Genomic DNA, 20,535 nt, shown 5'->3' with positions numbered 1-20,535 from the left:
TATGTATGTGTATTTATGTTTAGTTATGTGTAGGAGGTTCTCACATGTGGCAGCTCCATGGCTTAGAGGTTAAAACTTCTGCTTATTATCCCTTAGTGTCTGGGTTCAAATCCCAAACATGCTGCTTCATGTAGAGATGTTGTCTCATCTCCCAGGTCCTATAACTATGTCTAAATGCAGTAGTTATGTGTAGGAGGGTTTCACCACCATTGTAAATCTTTTCCAGATACACTATTTAGCCAAAAGTATTGGGACACCTGCCTTTACACACACATGAACTTTAATAGCAGCCCAGTCTTAGTCCGTAGGGTTAAAATTTGATTTGGCCCACCCATTGCAGCTAGAACAGCTTCTGGGAAGGCTGTCCACAAGGTTTAGTGTGTCTATGGGAATGTTTGATCATTCTTCCAGAAGTGCATTTGTGAGGCCAGGCACTGATGTTGGATGAGAAGGCCTGGCTCACAGTCTCTGCTCTAATTCAGCCAAAGGGTATTCTATCGGGTTGAGGCCAGGACTCTGTGCAGGCCAGTCAAGTTTCTCCACCCCAAACTTGCTCATCCATGTCTTTATGGACCTTGCTTTGTGCACTGGTGTGCAGTCATATTGGAACAGGAAGGGGCTTTCCCCAAACTGTTCCCACAAAGTTGGGAGCATGAAATTGTCCAAAATATCTTGGTATGCTGATGCCTTAAGAGTTCCCTCACTGGAACTAAGAGGCCAAGCCCAACCCCTGAAAAACAACCCCACATCATAATCCCCCTCCACCAAACCATTTGGACCAGTACACAAAGCAAGGTCCATAAAGACATGGATGAGTGATTTTGGGGTGGAGGAACTTGACTGGCCTGGACAGAGTCCTGACCTCAATACAACAGAACACCTTGGGGATGAATTAGGGAGGAGAAAGGTCAGGCCTTCTCATCCAACATCAGTGCCTGACCTCACAAATGCACTTGGAAGAATGGTCAACATTCCCATAGACACACTCCTAAACCTTGTGGACAGCCCTCCCAGAAGAGTTGAAGCTGTTATAGCTGCAAAGGTGGGCCAAATGAGTTTTGAACCCAATACTAATACTGGGATGCCATTACAGTTCATGTGCGTTTAAAGGCAGGCATCCCAATACTTAGGCCAATATATTGTATATTGCTTGTGGGCATGGCTATGGACTTAGGACTGGTTCACACCACAGAGATGCAGAGAACATGTGTGAGACTGCCTGGTGGCTAAGTGGGTAGCAGTTCTGTCTAGCAGCACCTGGGATGTAGGTTCAATTCCCCAACATGCTAATGCTTGTGTTGAAGTTTATATGTTCTCTCTGTATGGGTTTCTCACTACAATCCAAAGACATGCTGGCATTTTATTTTCTCCTGTCGAAATAGGTTCTAATGTAAGAAAGTTAATTTTGGACTTTATATTGGAAGCCCATTGCAGCCAGGGACTGATGTTAATTTTTATTAGCACTAATCATGCCCAGGGACTTGGACATTTAAAATTTTAGGGTTTACACTGCATAGGTACATATGCTTAGAAAACTGTTGCTTTGTTTATGTGGATGCAAATGGACTTCGGTCTTTGGCCTGTAGTTGGAGATTTGATGCACATAGCCAAGGGCTAAGGTTGGATTCACACCTATGCAGTTTTAGTGCTTTTTGCATTTTGCAGATTTGCACTACAGTCCATTTAACATGGCTTCCTATGGAACATGTTCTGTAGTGCAAATCTGCAAAATGCAAAAAGCACTAAAACTGCATAGGTGTGAATCCAGCCTAACACAGTTGCGAATAGTATTATGTGTTCCTGCCCATCAGGTGCAATCACTTTAGACATACACGAAGAGATAGATTGAAATATACTGGTGGGCGTGTACTTCTATTGGGTGTGTCAGTTTGCTAACAATACAACCTCTCTTATATAAAGGCCGTAGGGGGGTTCATTTGGCCTGAGAAGGTCAGGTTTTTTGCTGTGATTTGTGGGGGAGAAGGAATGATATTGTGCATATTGACAAATGCCTTACTAGGGATATTTGCTGAAATTCTTGTGCATTTTTTCAATCAAAAGTGGGTTTATGTGGCCATGCTGTCAATGTTGTGTGTGTATTGTTCCTGTCTGATCATGCAAACATCGTTTGGAAGCATCAGCTGACCTTTACCCTTTTTGATCTCGTTTAATTGTGTACACCGAAATGCAGCTTCCAGCAGAACATGGTCACCAATGTATGTATGTGTGGATTGTGGGCTGGTGGTGGGTGTTTTGAATAAGTCTTTTTTAATATTATGTTGGAATGCTTTGTAAGAATGACTGTTAAGTATGTGTCTATAATCTTGCAGATAAAATGTGATGTGTTGCCCATTATACACTGAAATTAAACCTGTGTACACTCTAAGGTTTTGTCAAATTTTAGATTGTAAGCTCCTATGAGCAGGGCCCTTAAAATCCCATTGTTAAATGTAGCACCATATATCCTGTCCAAATTTTTTTGAAGCTAGTAAATGAATGTACCTTTTTTTTTTTTTTTTTTTTTTTTTTTTTTTTTTTTTTGCTGGTAAAATAAAAGTACATTTATTGAGGTTGTTGTGGTTTGGTGTGTGGTTTTTTTTTTTTTTTTTCTTCTTCTTCTACTTTTCTTTCTCTTTAGTTTTTGTGGGTGGTGGTTTTGGGAAAAGTGCAATATCTCTTATATCTTCTTTCAATATGTATTTGTGCACCAAAAAATGAATCTCTTTGCCCTGGTTCACATTGATGCTACTTTAAAATCACGCTACTTCACTTGAAGTAGCGCGATTTCAAAGTAGCAAGGTCAGCATGATTTCAGGTGCTACTTGATAGAAATCCGTGTGGCTTCATACACAAATGTCTATTGAAGTCGCACCTGAAATCGGCAAAAGTAGTGCAGGAACTACTTTAGCAAATTGGTGCAGCGCCACAAAATCTGTGTCGCATTGATTGGAACAGTGCCATTGCTGCCAATAGTCATGCGATTTGATCTCTCAAATTACATGACAAATCACTCCAATGTAAACCTAGGCTTTTGCACACCTGCAAGTAAATGAAAAAGGTGGAATCTATATAACAGCTGTGGAGAATTGCAGGTAATGAATTCAGCTGGTGGATAGGCGGTGTTGTATGTGTCAGCTTTAGTTCACATTGGTGCAATTTGATGTCAAAGCGGTGGCAATTGCACTGTTTTAATTGGTGCGACTTTGGGGTGCAATTTGTATTGATATCAGTGCAGAAACCTGCACAGATGTCTCTGAAATTCCCCCTGCAGTTGGGACTGACATGCGGGAATGAAATTGTGTGATTTCAGCTGAACGATTTCCTCCCTCTGTCAGTGTGAACCAGGGCTTAAACTGGGCCTTTTGTTTTTGTCATTTACCTGCTGCTAACCCAGGGACACCATTTCTTATCGAACGCCTTTAAATATCATAAGTAGAAATACAAATTTGCATATCTGCAAAAAAACAAAAATAATAAAATTATAATTGTGGTTGTAATCAAATATTCGCAGCAGAGAGTGTGGTTTCGCCTTCTGACCATGAAATAATTCATTGTAATCACCCAGAAGTTCCTTTGCTGGTCAGGATCTCCATCTAGGTGGACATGGCGAGGTCCCTCTTTAGCATGGAGGAGGTGCTGCTCATTTTCCGGATAAGGGTATGATATGTACTTGTGCTTAGTCAATGTGGGGTGGATGTGGTAGTTAGATTTGGTGTGGGTGGGGTTCATTGATTTGTTTGGCATCCCCACACATTTGCTTCTGGCCCATGTGCACACATCACTTCCTGCATTTGTTCTGCTGATGTAAATGCAAGTATAAATGAGAGCTCCTTTCTATTAAAATATATACGACTTGTTTCACAGTTGGGTGACTTTGGACCTCTGAGTTGCTTGAAAAGTTGTACCCCATGATTCTCAATGATAACTAGGGATGGGCCGAACATCCCCCCCTGTTCGGTTCGCAGCAGAACATGCGAACAGACAAAAATTTGTGCGAACACCGTTAAAGTCTATGAGACACGAACAGGAATAATCAAAAGTGCTAACTTTAAAGATTAATGTGCAAGTTATTGTCATAAAAAGTGTTTGGGGACCCGGGTCCTGCCCCAAGGGGACATGTATCAATGCAAAAAAAGTTTTAAAAATGGCAGTTTTTTCTGGAGCAGTGATTTTAATAATGCTTAAAGTGAAACAATAAAAGTGTAATATTCCTTTAAATTTTCGTACCTGGGGGGTGTCTATAGTATGCCTGTAAAGTTGCGCGTGTTTCCCATGTTTAGAACAGTCTGACAGCAAAATGACTTTTCTAAAGGACGAAAAAAGTCATTTAAAAGTGCTAGCGCTAGTGCCGTTGTTCTGTCGAGAAAGTTCCCCCCGGCGGATAAGGACTCCCCTGTACTGCGCAGGCGCAGCGCTTGTGCAGTGCGAGCCGCCGAAAATAGCCGAAGCTAAACACCTGTGAGTCAGCTGTACACGGCGCCTGTAACAGGGCCCCTCGCGGGCTCGATTCGCTCGCCACACTCTGGGCATGGTCTCGCTTCGCTCGGCTTATTTTTATTCTAACTCTATGTCCACTTGGATGGTGGGGCTTGAACCTATACTTAAGGCAGAATGTAGTGTGCAGGCGCCGTGTAGAGCTGACGATAAGCTGTTCAACTTCGGAGACTTTCGGCGGCTCCGTAGTTGTTTGTACTGCGCAAGCGCAGCGCATGCGCAGTACAGGGGGTCCTTATCCGCCGGAGGAACTTTCTCGGCAAGACACCGGCTATTAATGAATTGTCGGTCCCGACAATACACATAAAAGTTCATTGATAAAAACAGCCTGGGATTCCCCCACAGTCCATTACCAGGCCCTTTAGGTCTGGTATGAACCCGGGATACGGAGAAAGATGCCGCCACAACACGAGCCACCTCCATGGGAGGAGCCCGCTGAATGACGCTAGAAGTGCCGTGACAGTTCTTAAAAAGCTGAGGACGGGGCCACCCGTGACGTGCAAAGTGACTACGCCCCCTCTGACGCAACGGGGAAATGCCGCAGGGTTTCCCAGTGACATGTACAGGTGACCCCGCCCCCCTCTGATGCTACGGGGGTTTCCGTGGTGTTGGAGGGGGGCGGGGTCACCCGTACATGTCACATGTAACCCCTCAGTGTTTCCCCATTGCGTCAGAGGGGGAGTGGTCATGGGTGACCCCGCCCTTAGCTTTTTAAGAACTGTCATGTCACAGCACTTCCAGCGTCATTCAGCGGGCTCCTCCCATGGAGGCGGCTCATGTTGTTGTGGCGTCTTTCTCCGTATCCTGGGGCGAGGAAGGATTACATCGCTGGAATTTTTTTTCTTTTTTAATAAAGGACTTGTCCAATGCTGTGTCTGTGTGTTTTTTACAAATTCTGACACTTTTTTGTGAAATGGTAGGAGTACAATGTACCCGTTACCATTTCACACAAGGGGGGCTGGGATCTGGGGGTCTCCTTGTTAAATGGGGCTTCCAGATTTCGATAAGCCTCCCGCTCGCAGACCCCCACAACCACCGGGCAAGGGTTGTGGGGATGAGGCCCTTGTCCCCAACAACATGGGGACATCCTCCCCATGTTGAGGGCATGTGGCCTGGTACAGTTCAGGAGGGGGGGGCGCTCTCTCGTCCCCCCCTCTTTTCCTGCGGCCCGCCAGGTTGCGTGCTCTGATAAGGGTCTGGTATGGATTTTTAGGGGGACCCCCACACCATTTTTTAAAAATTTTTTGGCGCGGGGTTCCCCTTAAAACCCATACCAGATCTGAAGGGTCTGGTATGGATTTTGAGGGGGACCTCCACACCATTTAAAAAAAAAAATTTGGTGCGGGGCTTCCCTTAATATCCATACCAGACCTGAAGTGCCTGGTATGGAATTTGGGGGGACCCCCACGCCATTTTTTTTTTTTTTGGTTTGGGGTTCCCTTTAATATTTATACCAGACCCAAAAAGGCCTGGTAATGCACTGTGGGGGATCCCAGGCCGTTTTTATTAATGAACTTTTATGTGTATTGTCGGGACCGACAATTCATTAATAGCCGACACTAGCGCTAGTACTTTTAAATGACTTTTCTTTCCTTTGAAATGTCATTTTGCTGTCAGACTGTTCTAAACACGGGAAACATGCGCCATTTTACAAGCATACTATAGACACCCCCCTGGTACGAAATTTAAAGGAATATTACATTTTTATTGTTTCACTCTAAGCATTATTAAAATCACTGCTCCCGAAAAAACGTCCATTTTTAAAACTTTTATTTGCATTGATACATGTCCCCTGGCGCAGGACCCGGGTCTCCAAACACTTTTTATGGCAAAGAACTTGCATATAAGCCTTCAGTGAGAACTTTGGATTTTGCAGGTTTGAGCTCCACTTCCACTATTCCAGCATATGTGATCTGACAGGCATTATTGTCGGCAATAGCGCTGCTTTCCATTTGCATTAGCACTGAGTTTCTGAGAGTTGAAGTCTTTCTGGCCTTTTTTGAGAGCTATTTTTTGGTACTGCAGGATAATTTTTTGGCGTTATAGTAAATGACCCCCATTTTCTTTCCACTTTATCCAAAAGAAATATATATGAAATTTAGGATGACTAAAAGAACAATATTCTGTTGGCTTAGCAAAGATCCAGGGGTGTTCTATTAATTTTAATTAGGGCACAACATTGCCACCTAAGGTATTCCACTTAAAGAGCTCAGATTATTTAACAAAATGAAAGAGCACCTGTTAAAAGAAGCAGCTTTCTCTGCAATACTCATCTTCAACCTGGCGCTGTCTTTTCTAACAGATGGCATTTCCCCAAGTGAAAGATGACCAGTTTCATCAAGGGGTTAAGTGTGTTCCCTAGGTGTGTTCTAACTGTAGGGGGGAATGGGCTACCAGTTGGGATGAGCTTCGAGTTTGAGTCGAACTCATGTTCGACTCGAACATTGGCTGTTCTCAAGTTCGCCGAACAGCGAACAATTTGGGGTGTTCGCGGCAAATTCGAATGCCACGGAACACCCTTTAAAAGTCTATGGGAGAAATCAAAAGTGCTAATTTTAAAGGCTAATATGCAAGTTATTGTCATAAAAAGTGTTTGGGGACCCAGGTCCTGCCCCAGGGGACATGGATCAATGCAAAAAAAGTTTTAAAAACGGCCGTTTTTTCAGGAGCAGTGATTTTAATAATGCTTAAAGTCAAACAATAAAAGTGTAATATCCCTTTAAACTTCGTACCTGGGGGGTGTCTATAGTATGCCTGTAAAGGGGCGCATGTTTCCCGTGTTTAGAACAGTCTGACAGCAAAATGACATTTTGAAGGAAAAAACTCATTTAAAACTACCCGCGGCTATTGCATTGCCGACAATACACATAGAAGTTCATTGATAAAAACAGCATGGGAATTCCCCAAAGGGGAACCCCGAACCAAAATTAAAAAAAAAAAATGACGTGGGAGTCCCCCTAAATTCCATACCAGGCCCTTCAGGTCTGATATGGATATTAAGGGGAACCCCGGCCAAAATTTAAAAAAAAAATGACGTGGGGTTCCCCCTAAATTCCATACCAGACCCTTCAGGTCTGGTATGGATTTTAAGGGGAACCCCGCGCCAAAAAAAAAAAAACGGCGTGGGGTCCCCACAAAAATCCATACCAGACCCTTATCCGAGCACGCAACCTGGCAGGCCGCAGGAAAAGAGGGGGGGACGAGAGTGCGCCCCCCCCTCCTGAACCGTACCAGGCCACATGCCCTCAACATTGGGAGGGTGCTTTGGGGTAGCCCCCCAAAACACCTTGTCCCCATGTTGATGAGGACAAGGGCCTCATCCCCACAACCCTGGCCGGTGGTTGTGGGGGTCTGCGGGCGGGGGGCTTATCGGAATCTGGAAGCCCCCTTTAACAAGGGGACCCCCAGATCCTGGCCCCCCCCCCCCTGTGTGAAATGGTAAGGGCCTACCATTTCACTAAAAAACTGTCAAAAATGTTAAAAATGACAAGAAACAGTTTTTGACAATTCCTTTATTTAAATACTTCTTCTTTCTTCTATGTTCCTTCATCTTCTGGTTCCTCTGGATCTTCTGGTTCTTCCTCCGGCGTTTTCGTCCAGCATCTCCTCCGCGGCGTCTTCTATCATCTTCTCCTCGGGCCGCTCCATGGGGGGAGGCTCCCGCTCTTCTCTTCTTCTTCATCTTCTTCTCTTCTTCTCTTCTTCTTTTCTTCTCTTCTTCATTTTCTTCTCCGGGCCGCTCCACACCCATGCTGGCATGGAGGGAGGCTCCCGCTGTGTGACAGCGCTCCTTGTCTGACAGTTCTTAAATGACGGGGGGCGGGGCTACCCGGTGACCCCGCCCCCCTCTGACGTACGGTGACTTGACGGGACTTCCCTGTGACGTCACGGGGAATGCCACAGGGAAGTCCCGTCATGTCCCGTGCGTCAGAGGGGGGCGGGGTCACCGGGTGGCCCCGCCCCCCGTTATTTAAGAACTGTCAGACGAGGAGCGCCATCACACAGCGGGAGCCTCCCTCCATGCCAACATGGGTGCGGAGCAGCCCGGAGAAGAAAATGAAGAAGAGAAGAAGAGAAGAAAAGAAGAAGAGAAGAAGATGAAGAAGATGAAGAGAAGAGCGGGAGCCTCCCCCTATGCCATGGGTGCGGAGCGGCCCGAGGAGAAGAAGATAGAAGACGCCGTGGAGGAGATGCTGGACGAGAACGCCGGAGGAAGAACCAGAAGAGCCAGAAGAACCAGAAGAACCAGAAGGTGAAGGAAGATAGAAGAAAGAAGAAGTATTTAAATAAAGGAATTGTCAAAAACTGTCTCTTGTCATTTTTAACATTTTTGACAGTTTTTTAGTGAAATGGTAGGGGTACTTTTGTACCCCCTTACCATTTCACACAGGGGGGGGGCCGGGATCTGGGGGTCCCCTTGTTAAAGGGGGCTTCCAGATTCCGATAAGCCCCCCGCCCGCAGACCCCCACAACCACCGGCCAGGGTTGTGGGGATGAGGCCCTTGTCCTCATCAACATGGGGACAAGGTGTTTTGGGGGGCTACCCCAAAGCACCCTCCCAATGTTGAGGGCATGTGGCCTGGTACGGTTCAGGAGGGGGGGGCCGCACTCTCGTCCCCCCTCTTTTCCTGCGGCCTGCCAGGTTGCGTGCTCGGATAAGGGTCTGGTATGGATTTTTGGGGGGACCCCACGCCGTTTTTTTTTTTTTTTGGCGCGGGGTTCCCCTTAAAATCTATACCAGACCTGAAGGGTCTGGTATGGAATTTAGGGGGAACCCCACGTCATTTTTTTTTTTTTAATTTTGGCCGGGGTTCCCCTTAATATCCATACCAGACCTGAAGGGCCTGGTATGGAATTTAGGGGGACTCCCACGTCGTTTTTTTTAAATTATTTTGGTTCGGGGTTCCCCTTTGGGGAATTCCCATGCCGTTTTTATCAACGAACTTCTATGTGTATTGTCGGCAATGCAATAGCCGCGGGTAGTTTTAAATGAGTTTTTGCCTTCAAAATGTCATTTTGCTGTCAGACTGTTCTAAACACAGGAAACATGCGCCCCTTTACAGGCATACTATAGACACCCCCCAGGTACGAAATTTAAAGGGATATTACACTTTTATTGTTTGACTTTAAGCATTATTAAAATCACTGCTCCTGAAAAAACGTCAGTTTTTAAAACTTTTTTTTGCATTGATCCATGTCCCCTAGGGCAGGACCCAGGTCCCCAAACACTTTTTATGACAATAACTTGCATATTAGCCTTTAAAATTAGCACTTTTGATTATTCATGTTCGTGTCCCATAGACTTTAACGGTGTTCGAGTGTTCGAATGAACTTTTTTCCTGTTCGCATGTTCTGGTGCGAACCGAACAGGGGGGTGTTCGGCTCATCCCTAGCTACCAGGGACATGACAGAGATCACTGTTCCTGATGACTGGGAACAGTAGATCTCTGACATGTCATCTAGCAGAACAGGGAATCGCCGCCGTATAACAATGGCGGCTGGTCGGCAAGTGGTTAAACAGCCATGAAGAGAGTGAGGTAAGCCTGTGTGGAATGAATGGAAAGCTGTTTATTTTTGCAAAATAAGTACATTAATGCTATATTGGTACATAGGGGGGTTGGAATTTAGAAGAAAAAAAAGCCTTTAATACAAATTCCCACCTAGTGAAATGTTACATTGGGTATTGGATTTGAAAAAGTTAGACATTCAAAATAGACCTGACACCTTGTTTAAATGCTTTTGATAAGAACATTTTAAATAATCTAGAAAATATAATTTTTTTTCGTCCTCTGTAAAAACAGACAACTGTGTGTCTAGTCACACAGTTGACTAGACAGACACAGTATATGCACCTGTTACCCTGTGGAGAGATACACCTGCCAATGCTTTTTGATATATTACCTCTCTGTGCAAGATCACACAGAACAAGCAATACATACAATTCTAAAGAGACACACAGGTGCAAAACAAAATAGATTTGTTTACTGTGTTTTTTAGGTTTATTTTAATTTGTGAAATATGAAGTGCTGTTTTATTATTTACCAGTATACCATTCTCAGGTAGTTTCTGTTGACATATACCCTATGTCTAACATTTTTAAAGAAATATAGAGATAGATGGAAAAATAACTGGACATAAAGATGAAATAAATATTTGGGTGGATGGTTATGGATTCCCTCTGTTTATTCAATATATGTATTAACTTGTCTATTCCTAAAATTAGCTAGACTATCAAAGCTCTGATAATGTTACTTAGTACAATGATATAAGGTTAGCTATGAAAATAAATACACTGCTTAGTAAAACAACGTCTTATTTATTTCCCAAGAAAATAGGAAATGCTAACATAAAAACACTAAAGGAAAATATTACAGAGCATACGAAATACAAAAACATCAATGTAACGTTACGTAAGGTCATCCTCTATGACCAGTATCGTCAGCTGGGCTCCCTGGCATGGGAGCCATCAGTCAAGAGAGGGCCATGAGGCAAGAGAGAGCCATCAGACAAGAGAGAGAGATTTTTCCATGCTGTGTGCACTTTTAAACTGCATTCAGACCCCCTCATACACCACACACATTTAGCCTCCTGTCCAGTGGAATATTGCCAAGAGGCAGTCCTTCTAATATCTGTCCATCCTCCAGAAGGCATGCTGTAGTGTCACTAGGGGCAGCATTTGTCCATGTATCGCTATGTGACCTGGGTCACCTTCAGTGACAGCTGGCCCTTTGATCTTCTGTAGCCCAACTCATCAATCATCTTGGCAGCAGTTGTTCTCTTTCAAGCTTGTTTGCAGATGTGTTAATCAAGCATTTCAATCTTATCACACCAGATGGTCGGGAGCCAAGCTCTTCCCCCTTGCCAGGGGCATGATTCAACACCTTGCTGGGTCAACTTTCAACTTAAAGTAAAACCCCAGAAATATGATATTAAACCATGTTGACTTCCAACATGTACTGCTTTATCACCCTTATTCAGACACGGCTCCTATGGCACAGTCCATAACTTTTTTAACGTGTTGTGCTTCCCAACATGTGCTTCAGAAACAGCTCCTATGGACACAGTTCATGACTGTCTTAACATTTTACACTTCCCAACATGTGCGGCTTTGCCCCTGAGTGACACACCACCATCATTCTTCAGTGACAGCTTCCATGTCACCATTCTGTGTCTTCTCCTTTCCAGCGGGGTGCAATACAGGCAAGGGTTGTCCATTCACTCACCATTCACCTGCACACACTCAGAGCAACATATTAACCAGCTTTTAGATACAGAACCTTGAGGAGAGCCTTACTCACCCATATTACTAACCTAAAATACACCTATGTCACTATATCATCGCACAAATCAACCCATTACCATAATATATGCATATTGTCAGGCTAGGAGCATATAACAGGTAACAGTTCAGGTGTTCTGATTATGCAAAGAGTTCAAAGAACAAGAGCAAACACTATGAGCAGGTCTGAGCAGAGCAGGTCAGCTGGGACTTATAGTTCACCGCTGTAGATGAAGGTAGATGTTTGCTGGACCTTGTAGTTCACCGCTGCAGATGAGGATAGATGTTGTCTGGTGCTTGTAGTTCACTGCTGCAGGTGAGGATAGATGTTGTCTGGTGCTTGTAGTTCACCGCTGCAGATGAAGGTACTACAGTAGAATCAGGCAAAGCATAGTCTAGGCAAGCTGGGTCATACACAGGAAGATCAGAGTCTAAACGATACCAAATCAGAAGCAAGCAAACAGGGTCAAACGAGCTGGGTCATACACGAAATACACAGAGCAGATATCAGCTGGATCAAACACAAGGTAAACTCTAACATGAGCACTGATTGAATGCTGATACAAGTGATTTAAAGGTGAGCTGGCCAATCACTGTTGTTTCCCAGGCAAAGGCTGTGTCAGGTGAGTTGTGCTGGGTCCTAAAGGGATCCTAGTACTGACACATATATATGTGACCCCCCAAATTAAGCATCCCACTCCAAACCTCCTATAACTCTTTATTGTAGATAGGGGTCGGGATTAGACAGGCTTGCTCAAAGTGGCCTTTCCTACCACAATTTTGGCATGTCAGCAGTACTTCAGGGCTCTGAATTGGCAGCAAAGCCTCTAACTTGTACGAAGAGACCTTACCATCAGTTCGTCCCTCAACCTGCATAGATAAATGTGAGACTCGTCTATGTCCGAAATAATACCCAGGTGCTTCCTTCTGAGCAATGATCTCTCCATCCAGCACACAGAGTGAAACATCTTCCCAACATTTCTCGTTCACCACTGTGTACTGACCTAGCCTACCAAGGACATCATGGTCATGCCTCCGACAGAGGGAAATATCAACATGCCTCCAGGTTCCATCCTCTCTGATCACATGTGGGTAATTAAGCCTCAGATGCAACAAGGTAGAATCCCCAGTCAGTAAGCCCATTGAAACCACCAAATATACAGACCGAGTCTGCACTTCTGTATATGGGATCAATGGGAAAGCATAACACTTTTCATAATTCAAACTAGCACAGCCCATCCAGGCATTCGACCACCAGTTTGGATTAGTGTAAGCGATGTGTTTTGGCAAAATTTTACTGAGCTGTGATGCTAACTCATAAGGTCACTGCCCCCCATACAGAGACTGTACAATCAGCTTGATGTTGGTTGATAACTCCACCTGCCCCTGCATGCACACCAGAGCCCATGACATATTCCTGCTCTGTACAACCACCCTCTATACCAACCCCACAACCCATCAAAAAGGCGGATACAATCTTGAGCCACTTTAACCTGGGTATTTATGTGACTTTATTGAATGCTATTAAGGATGTCACCAATCTCTCTCTGAGTAACAAAGCTCCACTTACTGTCTGAAGCTATGGCTGACAGTTTGTTCCTCAGGATACTGACGTCCACTTCATTAATAACACCCATCCCAGCTCATATTCCCCCCAATATAGTGCTGAACACATCCCTCCTCTTTAAGCGTCCTGAATGAACCTCATTCCGTGTCTGCACATTTCTGGGAGTAAGCCACTGGTACAATGACCGCATTTGATTCAGTGTATACTCAGCACATATACAGTACCTGACCGCGAGATTGTGTTTCCAGTGCGATAGCATCACGCTGGTTCTCGGCGACAGGGTACTGTGTATGTCGCGCTGGCTCACTCATCGCGAAAGGAAAACTTTGTTTTCCTTCCGCGATGAGTGACAGGCAGTGCTGACAGCTGTCTGGTATGAATCCTGAGGCGGGAACACCGCACCAAATTTTAAATGAAAAAAACGGCGTGGGTCCCCCCCCCCAGGGGCATACCAGGCCCTTAGGTCTGGCATGGATTGTAAGGGGAACCCCCTACGCCGAAAAATTGGCGTGGGGGTCCCCCCAAAATCCATACCAGACCCTTATCCGAGCACGCAGCCCGGCCGGCCAGGAAAGGGGGTGGGGACGAGCGAGCGCCCCCCCCTCCTGAGCCGTACCAAGCCGCATGCCCTCAACATGGGGGGGTGGGTGCCTTGGGGGAGGGGGGCGCCCTGCGGGGCCCCCCCACCCCGAAGCACCTTGTCCCCATCTTGATGAGGACAAGGGCCTCTTCCCGACAACCCTGGCCGTTGGTTGTCGGGGTCTGCAGGCGGGGGGGCTTATAGGAATCCGGGAGCCCCCTTTAATAAGGGGACCCCCAGATCCCGGCCCCCCACCCTGCGTGAATGAGTTTGGGGTACATGGTACCCCTACCCATTCACCTAGGGAAAAGTGTCAATATAAAAAAAACACAGTACACAGGTTTTAGGAGTAATTTATTAGTCAGCTCCGGGGTCTTCTTCCAACTTCGGGGGGTCTCCTTCCGACTTCTCCCGGTGTTCGGCCTCTTCTCCGGGCCCAGCCGCTATCTTCTTCCAGCTCTATTGCCAGCGAGGGGCCCGGTCTGCTGCCGCTGTCTCGCCGCCGCTGTCTCATCGCCGCTGTCTTGTCGCCGCTGTCTTGTCGCCGCTGTCTCTTCTTCTCTTCTTCCCCGATGTTGACACGACGCTCTCTCCGGCTCGAATGCTGTGTGCGAGCTGCGGAGCCATTTATATAGGCAGTGACCCCGCCCCCTTACGACGTCATGGTCCCAGCATGCACGCTAGAGTCCCTGCGCATGCTGGGACCATGACGTTGTAAGGGAGCCTATATAAATGGCTCCGCAGCTTGCACACAGCATTCGAGCCGGAGAGAGCGTCGTGTCAACATCGGGGAAGAAGAGAAGAAGAGACATCGGCGACAAGACAGCGGTGACGAGACAGCGGTGGCGAGACAGCGGCGGCGAGACAGCGGCAGCAGACCGGGCCCCTCGCTGGCAATAGAGCTGGAAGAAGATAGCGGCGGGGCCCGGAGAAGAGGCCGAACACCGGGAGAAGAGGCCGAACACCGGGAGAAGTCGGAAGGAGACCCCCCGAAGTTGGAAGAAGACCCCGGAGCTGACTAATAAATTACTCCTAAAACCTGTGTACTGTGTTTTTTTTATATTGACACTTTTCCCTAGGTGAATGGGTAGGGGTACCATGTACCCCAAACTCATTCACACAGGGTGGGGGGCCGGGATCTGGGGGCCCCCTTATTAAAGGGGGCTCCCAAATTCCGATAAGCCCCCCCGCCCGCAGACCCCGACAACCAACGGCCAGGGTTGTCGGGAAGAGGCCCTTGTCCTCATCAACATGGGGACAAGGTGCTTTGGGGTGGGGGGCCCCGCAGGGCGCCCCCCTCCCCCAAGGCACCCACCCCCCCATGTTGAGGGCATGCGGCTTGGTACGGCTCAGGAGGGGGGGCGCTCGCTCGTCCCCACCCCCTTTCCTGCCCGGCCGGGCTGCGTGCTCGGATAAGGGTCTGGTATGGATTTTGGGGGGACCCCCACGCCAATTTTTCGGCGTAGGGGGTTCCCCTTACAATCCATGCCAGACCTAAGGGCCTGGTATGCTCCTGGGGGGGGGACCCACGCCGTTTTTTTTCATTTAAAATTTGGCGCGGTGTTCCCGCCTCAGGATTCATACCAGACAGCTGTCAGCACTGCCTGTCACTCATCGCGGAAGGAAAACAAAGTTTTCCTTTCGCGATGAGTGAACCATCTCGGCGCTGGCTCCTGCGACGGGGCTCGCAGGTGTCAAATCTCGCCGAGAAATGCGGCGAGATTGACACAATCTCGCGGTCACCTACTGTAGGGTAATAGGTTTTTATCAACCACTGTGAGATGTTGAAGCACCATGTGGTGAAGGCATACTGTACCCTGGTAGCCAGTGTTTGTTCCCCTTTATTTAACGGAGCTTGCTTTTATGAATAGTCACTGGCATTACCTGTGCAGGGTTCCAACCTCTCAGGTGAGACATCAACCAGGCGTATCTCCCCCTTGTCCAGTTCTGGTGTCCCACTTGTCCAGTAACCGAGAACCTCTCTTTAGGACTGCTAAGATTGAGACACCACCCCCAGAAGGAAATTTTCACACCATTGATGTGTCACCTGGCACCCTCTAGTCTGGCCAACAGACACCTTACTATGCATAAGTGCCAGCCTCCTGGGCACCTGCACCATATTAATTCAGTTATGCCAATATATGTAACACATTATAAACATGATTTCCATCTTTCAATTCCTCCCTCAAAAAAAAACATATTTTACATTTCTTGTTCTGAAGGATTGGAAAGGTTATATTCCTTCCCCAACCTCCAACCCATTGCACTTGTATTCACAGTATGTTTGCATTCATAAATGACAGGAGAGACTCCGGCAAAATGTATTACCAGTCTTGTTGCTGGGCGAAGTCTTTCAGATGCAGCATTAGTACAAAATTGTTCATAAGAAAAAGAAATCTTACATTGCAAGTATTAATCTTAATCTTTACATTTATCCCTTCTCCCCTGAACGTTTGTCAGAACAAATTTGTGGTGTGGTATAGCACAGACAAACTGCCAACCAGATGAACATCTTTCATCCATGTTCCAGAGACCTCTCCAATCTCGCTCCACCAGGACTCTGAAAGTGAAAAACAAGAGGAGAATCAAATTCTTATCCACATTATCTACTCGCTTGCTATGTTTACTTATAGTTCCTTCCTTGGAACCCAGGAACTTAGTATTCCTGGCTTCTGCAACTCTGAACAAATTATCAAAACAACCATGATTTCTTTAGGATGAACCCACTCTAAAATGGATCCCCATGGTAAGAGCAGAAAAATAAAAAATAAATGTGAACGTTGGTTCTCAAAAATTGTAATTTTAGGCGCATGCGTGACTCTTCAGGGTGACGGACGCGTGATCCCCCTGAACAGCTACAATGGCCCACATCCGCTTCAGGGGTAAGCTATCACAACCCCTCAGACCTTCTAGCACTACATGGGAAAAATCGGGGACCAGAGATCCTACTACCAAGCCACACAAACACCGCGGCCCTCCTCCACTATGGATTGCTTTCTGACCAGACCCCAATCCCCGGTCTCGATTTTACAGGATACCTGGAGGATTATGTCAGCACTCTGATGGTGGAGGATAGCACTCAGCAGGCTCTCCCACCACACTGAGATTCTGGATCTTAAACTCCAGGATCTGGCACAACAGGTCACCAGGGGCATAGCCCAGGAGATGGGGAAGATCTCCAGAGAACTCAGAGGTGAGATAGACCAGCTTGGCGAACGCACAGCTACTTTGGAAACTAAGTTTGATGAGACTTTGCTTTATGTACAGGCTCTAGAAGAGGAGAATACTTTGCTTAAAAACTCTGTATCTCAGCTACAACTCCAGCAAGAGGACCTGGAGAACCGAGAACGATGCCAAAACCTCAGAATCCATGTCATCCCAGAACAGGTGGCTAACAATAATATCAGAACTTATCTTCTGGGCTATTTAACACCCTAGCACCTGACATTGTGGACATAGACTGGCGCCCTGACCCCAAACCCCCTGCAGGGGCCAGACCGCGTGATATAATGGTGAAGTTTCACTATTATGAAAGTAAAGAGGTGCTCACTCTTTCTACTCACAATCATTCTGATATTGATTACAAAGGAGACAGAATACAACTATTCAGCGACCTCTCCCCAACCATCATGGCCAAACACCGCTCACTATGGCCCATCACCTCTCATCTTCAACTACACAAAATCCCCTATTATTGGGGCTTCCCTTTTCGCCTCAATGTCACTAAGGATGGTTTCCAACATGTTCTTTGAGACCTGCAAGAAGGGTATGCCTTTTTCAAGCGCCTGGGCCTTCCACCATTGCCCGCAAAAGATGGTCAGCTCTCACCTGCCACCCCACGTTTTCAGCCGGCTCCTTCTAAGATCTGGACACCAGTGAGAGGAAGGGAATCGAGGGCCTAATCCACGCCTCAGCGCTATCTACTTGATCAGCTGTTAGTCATCCTTTCTGTTTTTTTTCCCTCATAAGAACCCAACTCCCCGTTGACCCCTTCAAGGGTCTGTTTCACTTTCCTTTTTTACCCATGGAGGTGTTTTGAACTGTTTTTGAACTGTTTTTGTTCTTTCTACTTGCTAATCTCTACAAAGTTCTGAGAAATTCCAGGTTTGATAATGCTAGCTGCGGAGCATCACTGTGGAGTGTCATGTTTTCCCCTTGTTGGAGACCGCTTTGCTCCCCCACATGTCCTCTGGCTGCGGCCGACGATTCCTGAGACGCAGATGCCTTTCAGGCTTACACCTGATGTTTGTACTTTTTGTATTTTTTAGGCCGCACCGGCCTTCTTGTTACTATGTAGCAATATTCCTTTTGGTCCTTTTTTTGGACTTCCTTTTGAATTTTTTTTTTGTTTTCCTTTTTCTTTTTTTTCTTTTTCCTTCATTAATATTGATATGGTTTTTATGTTTTTTTTTTTTCTATGTTGCATGATAGATTATCATCTGTTATAAGGCCATATGCGTGTTTCTGCACCAATGGGCTATCGCCTACTATACGGAATATTCGCAGGCTAAATTTCACAGCATTACTATGGCTCTGAAGTTGTTGACATATAACGTGAAAGGTCTGAATTCCATCAAGAAACGATGGATGGCTCTAATGGGATTCAGGGCCTCTGGCGCGAATGTGATCCTGGTTCGGGAGACTCACTTCCGTGCTGGGGGATCCCTGAAATTTGCTTCCAAATATTTCCCAGTGTCTTATATGGTGTCTGACTCATCTGGAAAGGCTGGTTTTGCAGTGCTGATCAGACGCTCTTGCCCTCTCCAGATCAAGTCCAGATCCCCATTGTCGTTATATAATATTGCAAGGTACCTACTTATCTAATCCTATAACACTTATGAATATATATGCTCCTATTTCAGGTCATATCAAATTTCTTACTGATGCATTTGAACAATTGCAATGCTTTTCTCAGCCTTTTATGTTGATTGGTGGAGATTTTAATGCTGTCCTCTCTCCCACTCGAGATAGTAAATCTTTGTTGCAAACTAAATTACCCCTTGCAACACAATCTTTGGCCACCCCCTTTCGTAAATTGACCCGAAGTCATCATGTATTTGACGTATGGCGGATCAAACACCCACTGGTAAACAGTATTCGTTCTACTCTTCCCCCCATAAGATGTTCTCCAGATTGGATTATTTTCTTGTGACAGCCCCTCTTTTGCCTCGTACAGTGTCATCTGACCTGGGCCCCATTACCTGGTCAGATCAAGCTCCCTTGACCCTGGATCTTTGCCTCTCAGCTGCATTTCCCAGGAAATGCCCCTGGAGACTCAATGAATCTCTGCTAAAACATCCTGCAACCAAAGATAAACTCTCCCTTGCGCTAACTGAATACTTCCAGCTAAATACAGGTTCTGTAACCAGTCCATCCACCTTATGGGAGCCCCACAAGGCGTTCTTTAGGGGGCAGTGTATCTCTGTAAGCTCAAGAAGAAAGAAGGATGCAGCCCTCTTGAAAGCCTCTTTATTAACCAAACTGCTATCCACTGAACGATCTACGCTCTCCCAGTGGTTTGACTGCAGGCAATAACCTCGCTGCACAAGCAAATAAAATCTCTGGAAATGTCAGCCATAGACAAGTCCCTCCAATGGGCAAAACAAAAATTTTACAAATTTTCCAAAAAGCCACATAGAATGCTGGTCTCGAGACTCAACCCTAGACCTTTTCTCTCCTTCCCAGACCACCTTCAACAAACAGATGGCACTCCTACTCATTGTTCACAGACTATGACCCAGGTTTTTGGTGAGTTTTATGATAAACTCTATAACTGCCTTACGCCCACCCTTCATTCCCCATTTGACCAGGGGGCTTTCGAGGCTTCCTTGTCAGACTTGAAGCTGCCCAAACTGACCAAGTCAGATATGCATGCATTGAACACCCCTATTACTGGGGAGGAACTAGCCAACACTATTAAGAGCCTACCAACCCACAAATCCCCTGGTCCAGATGGCCTCCCATACTCCTACTACAAGACATTTCTCTAATATCCCCATATAATTCTCTTCTTCAGGGCGAATCCCCTCATCAGCAGTTTTTTTTTTTTTTTTTTATGGAACGCTTCACGAATTTGCGTGTCATCCTTGCGCAGGGGCCATGCTAATCTTCTCTGTATCGTTCCAATTTTAGTATATGTGCTGCCGAAGCAAGCACATCAGCAGTTTTTACATTCCTATATCTCAGTTATACCTAAACCGGACAAAGAGCAATTGCTTCCAGACAGTTACAGGCCGATAGCACTTTTAAATACGGATTATAAGCTATTCCCAAAAATTTTGGCTAAGCGCCTTTCCCAATTTTTGACAAAACGGATCGATAGAGACCAAGTGGGTTTTGTCCCCACTAGACACGTGCGGGACAACACTAGGCACACTATTGAACTCATTGATATGCTGAACAGCGTACATAGACCTGCTCTGATCCTTAGCCTGGATGCCCAAAAAGCATTTGATAGATTAAGTTGTCCCTACATGTTTGCTACCCTTACTAAATTTGATTTTCACGGTCCCTTCATCTTGGCCTTAAAAGCTCACTACTCTCAAATGGCTTCTTTTATGTCCCGACCCTTCCCAATGTCCAATGGCACTAGACAGGGCTGCCCTCTTTCCCTAC

General features: G+C 46.0%; 1 non-coding gene across 1 annotated transcript; it reads right to left on the bottom strand.

Moving 5' to 3' along the window:
* Window positions 1-19,969: 19,969 nt before the first annotated feature.
* On the bottom strand, window positions 19,970-20,076 carry LOC141146514 (U6 spliceosomal RNA). Its single transcript, XR_012244911.1, has one exon. It is a non-coding gene; the product is annotated as a U6 spliceosomal RNA (small nuclear RNA).
* Window positions 20,077-20,535: the final 459 nt, after the last annotated feature.

This window comes from Aquarana catesbeiana, linkage group LG05 (assembly GCF_042186555.1).
Source record: "Aquarana catesbeiana isolate 2022-GZ linkage group LG05, ASM4218655v1, whole genome shotgun sequence".
In the NCBI taxonomy this organism is placed as follows: Eukaryota; Metazoa; Chordata; class Amphibia; order Anura; family Ranidae; genus Aquarana; species Aquarana catesbeiana.
This window is presented reverse-complemented; position numbering and strand designations above follow the sequence as displayed.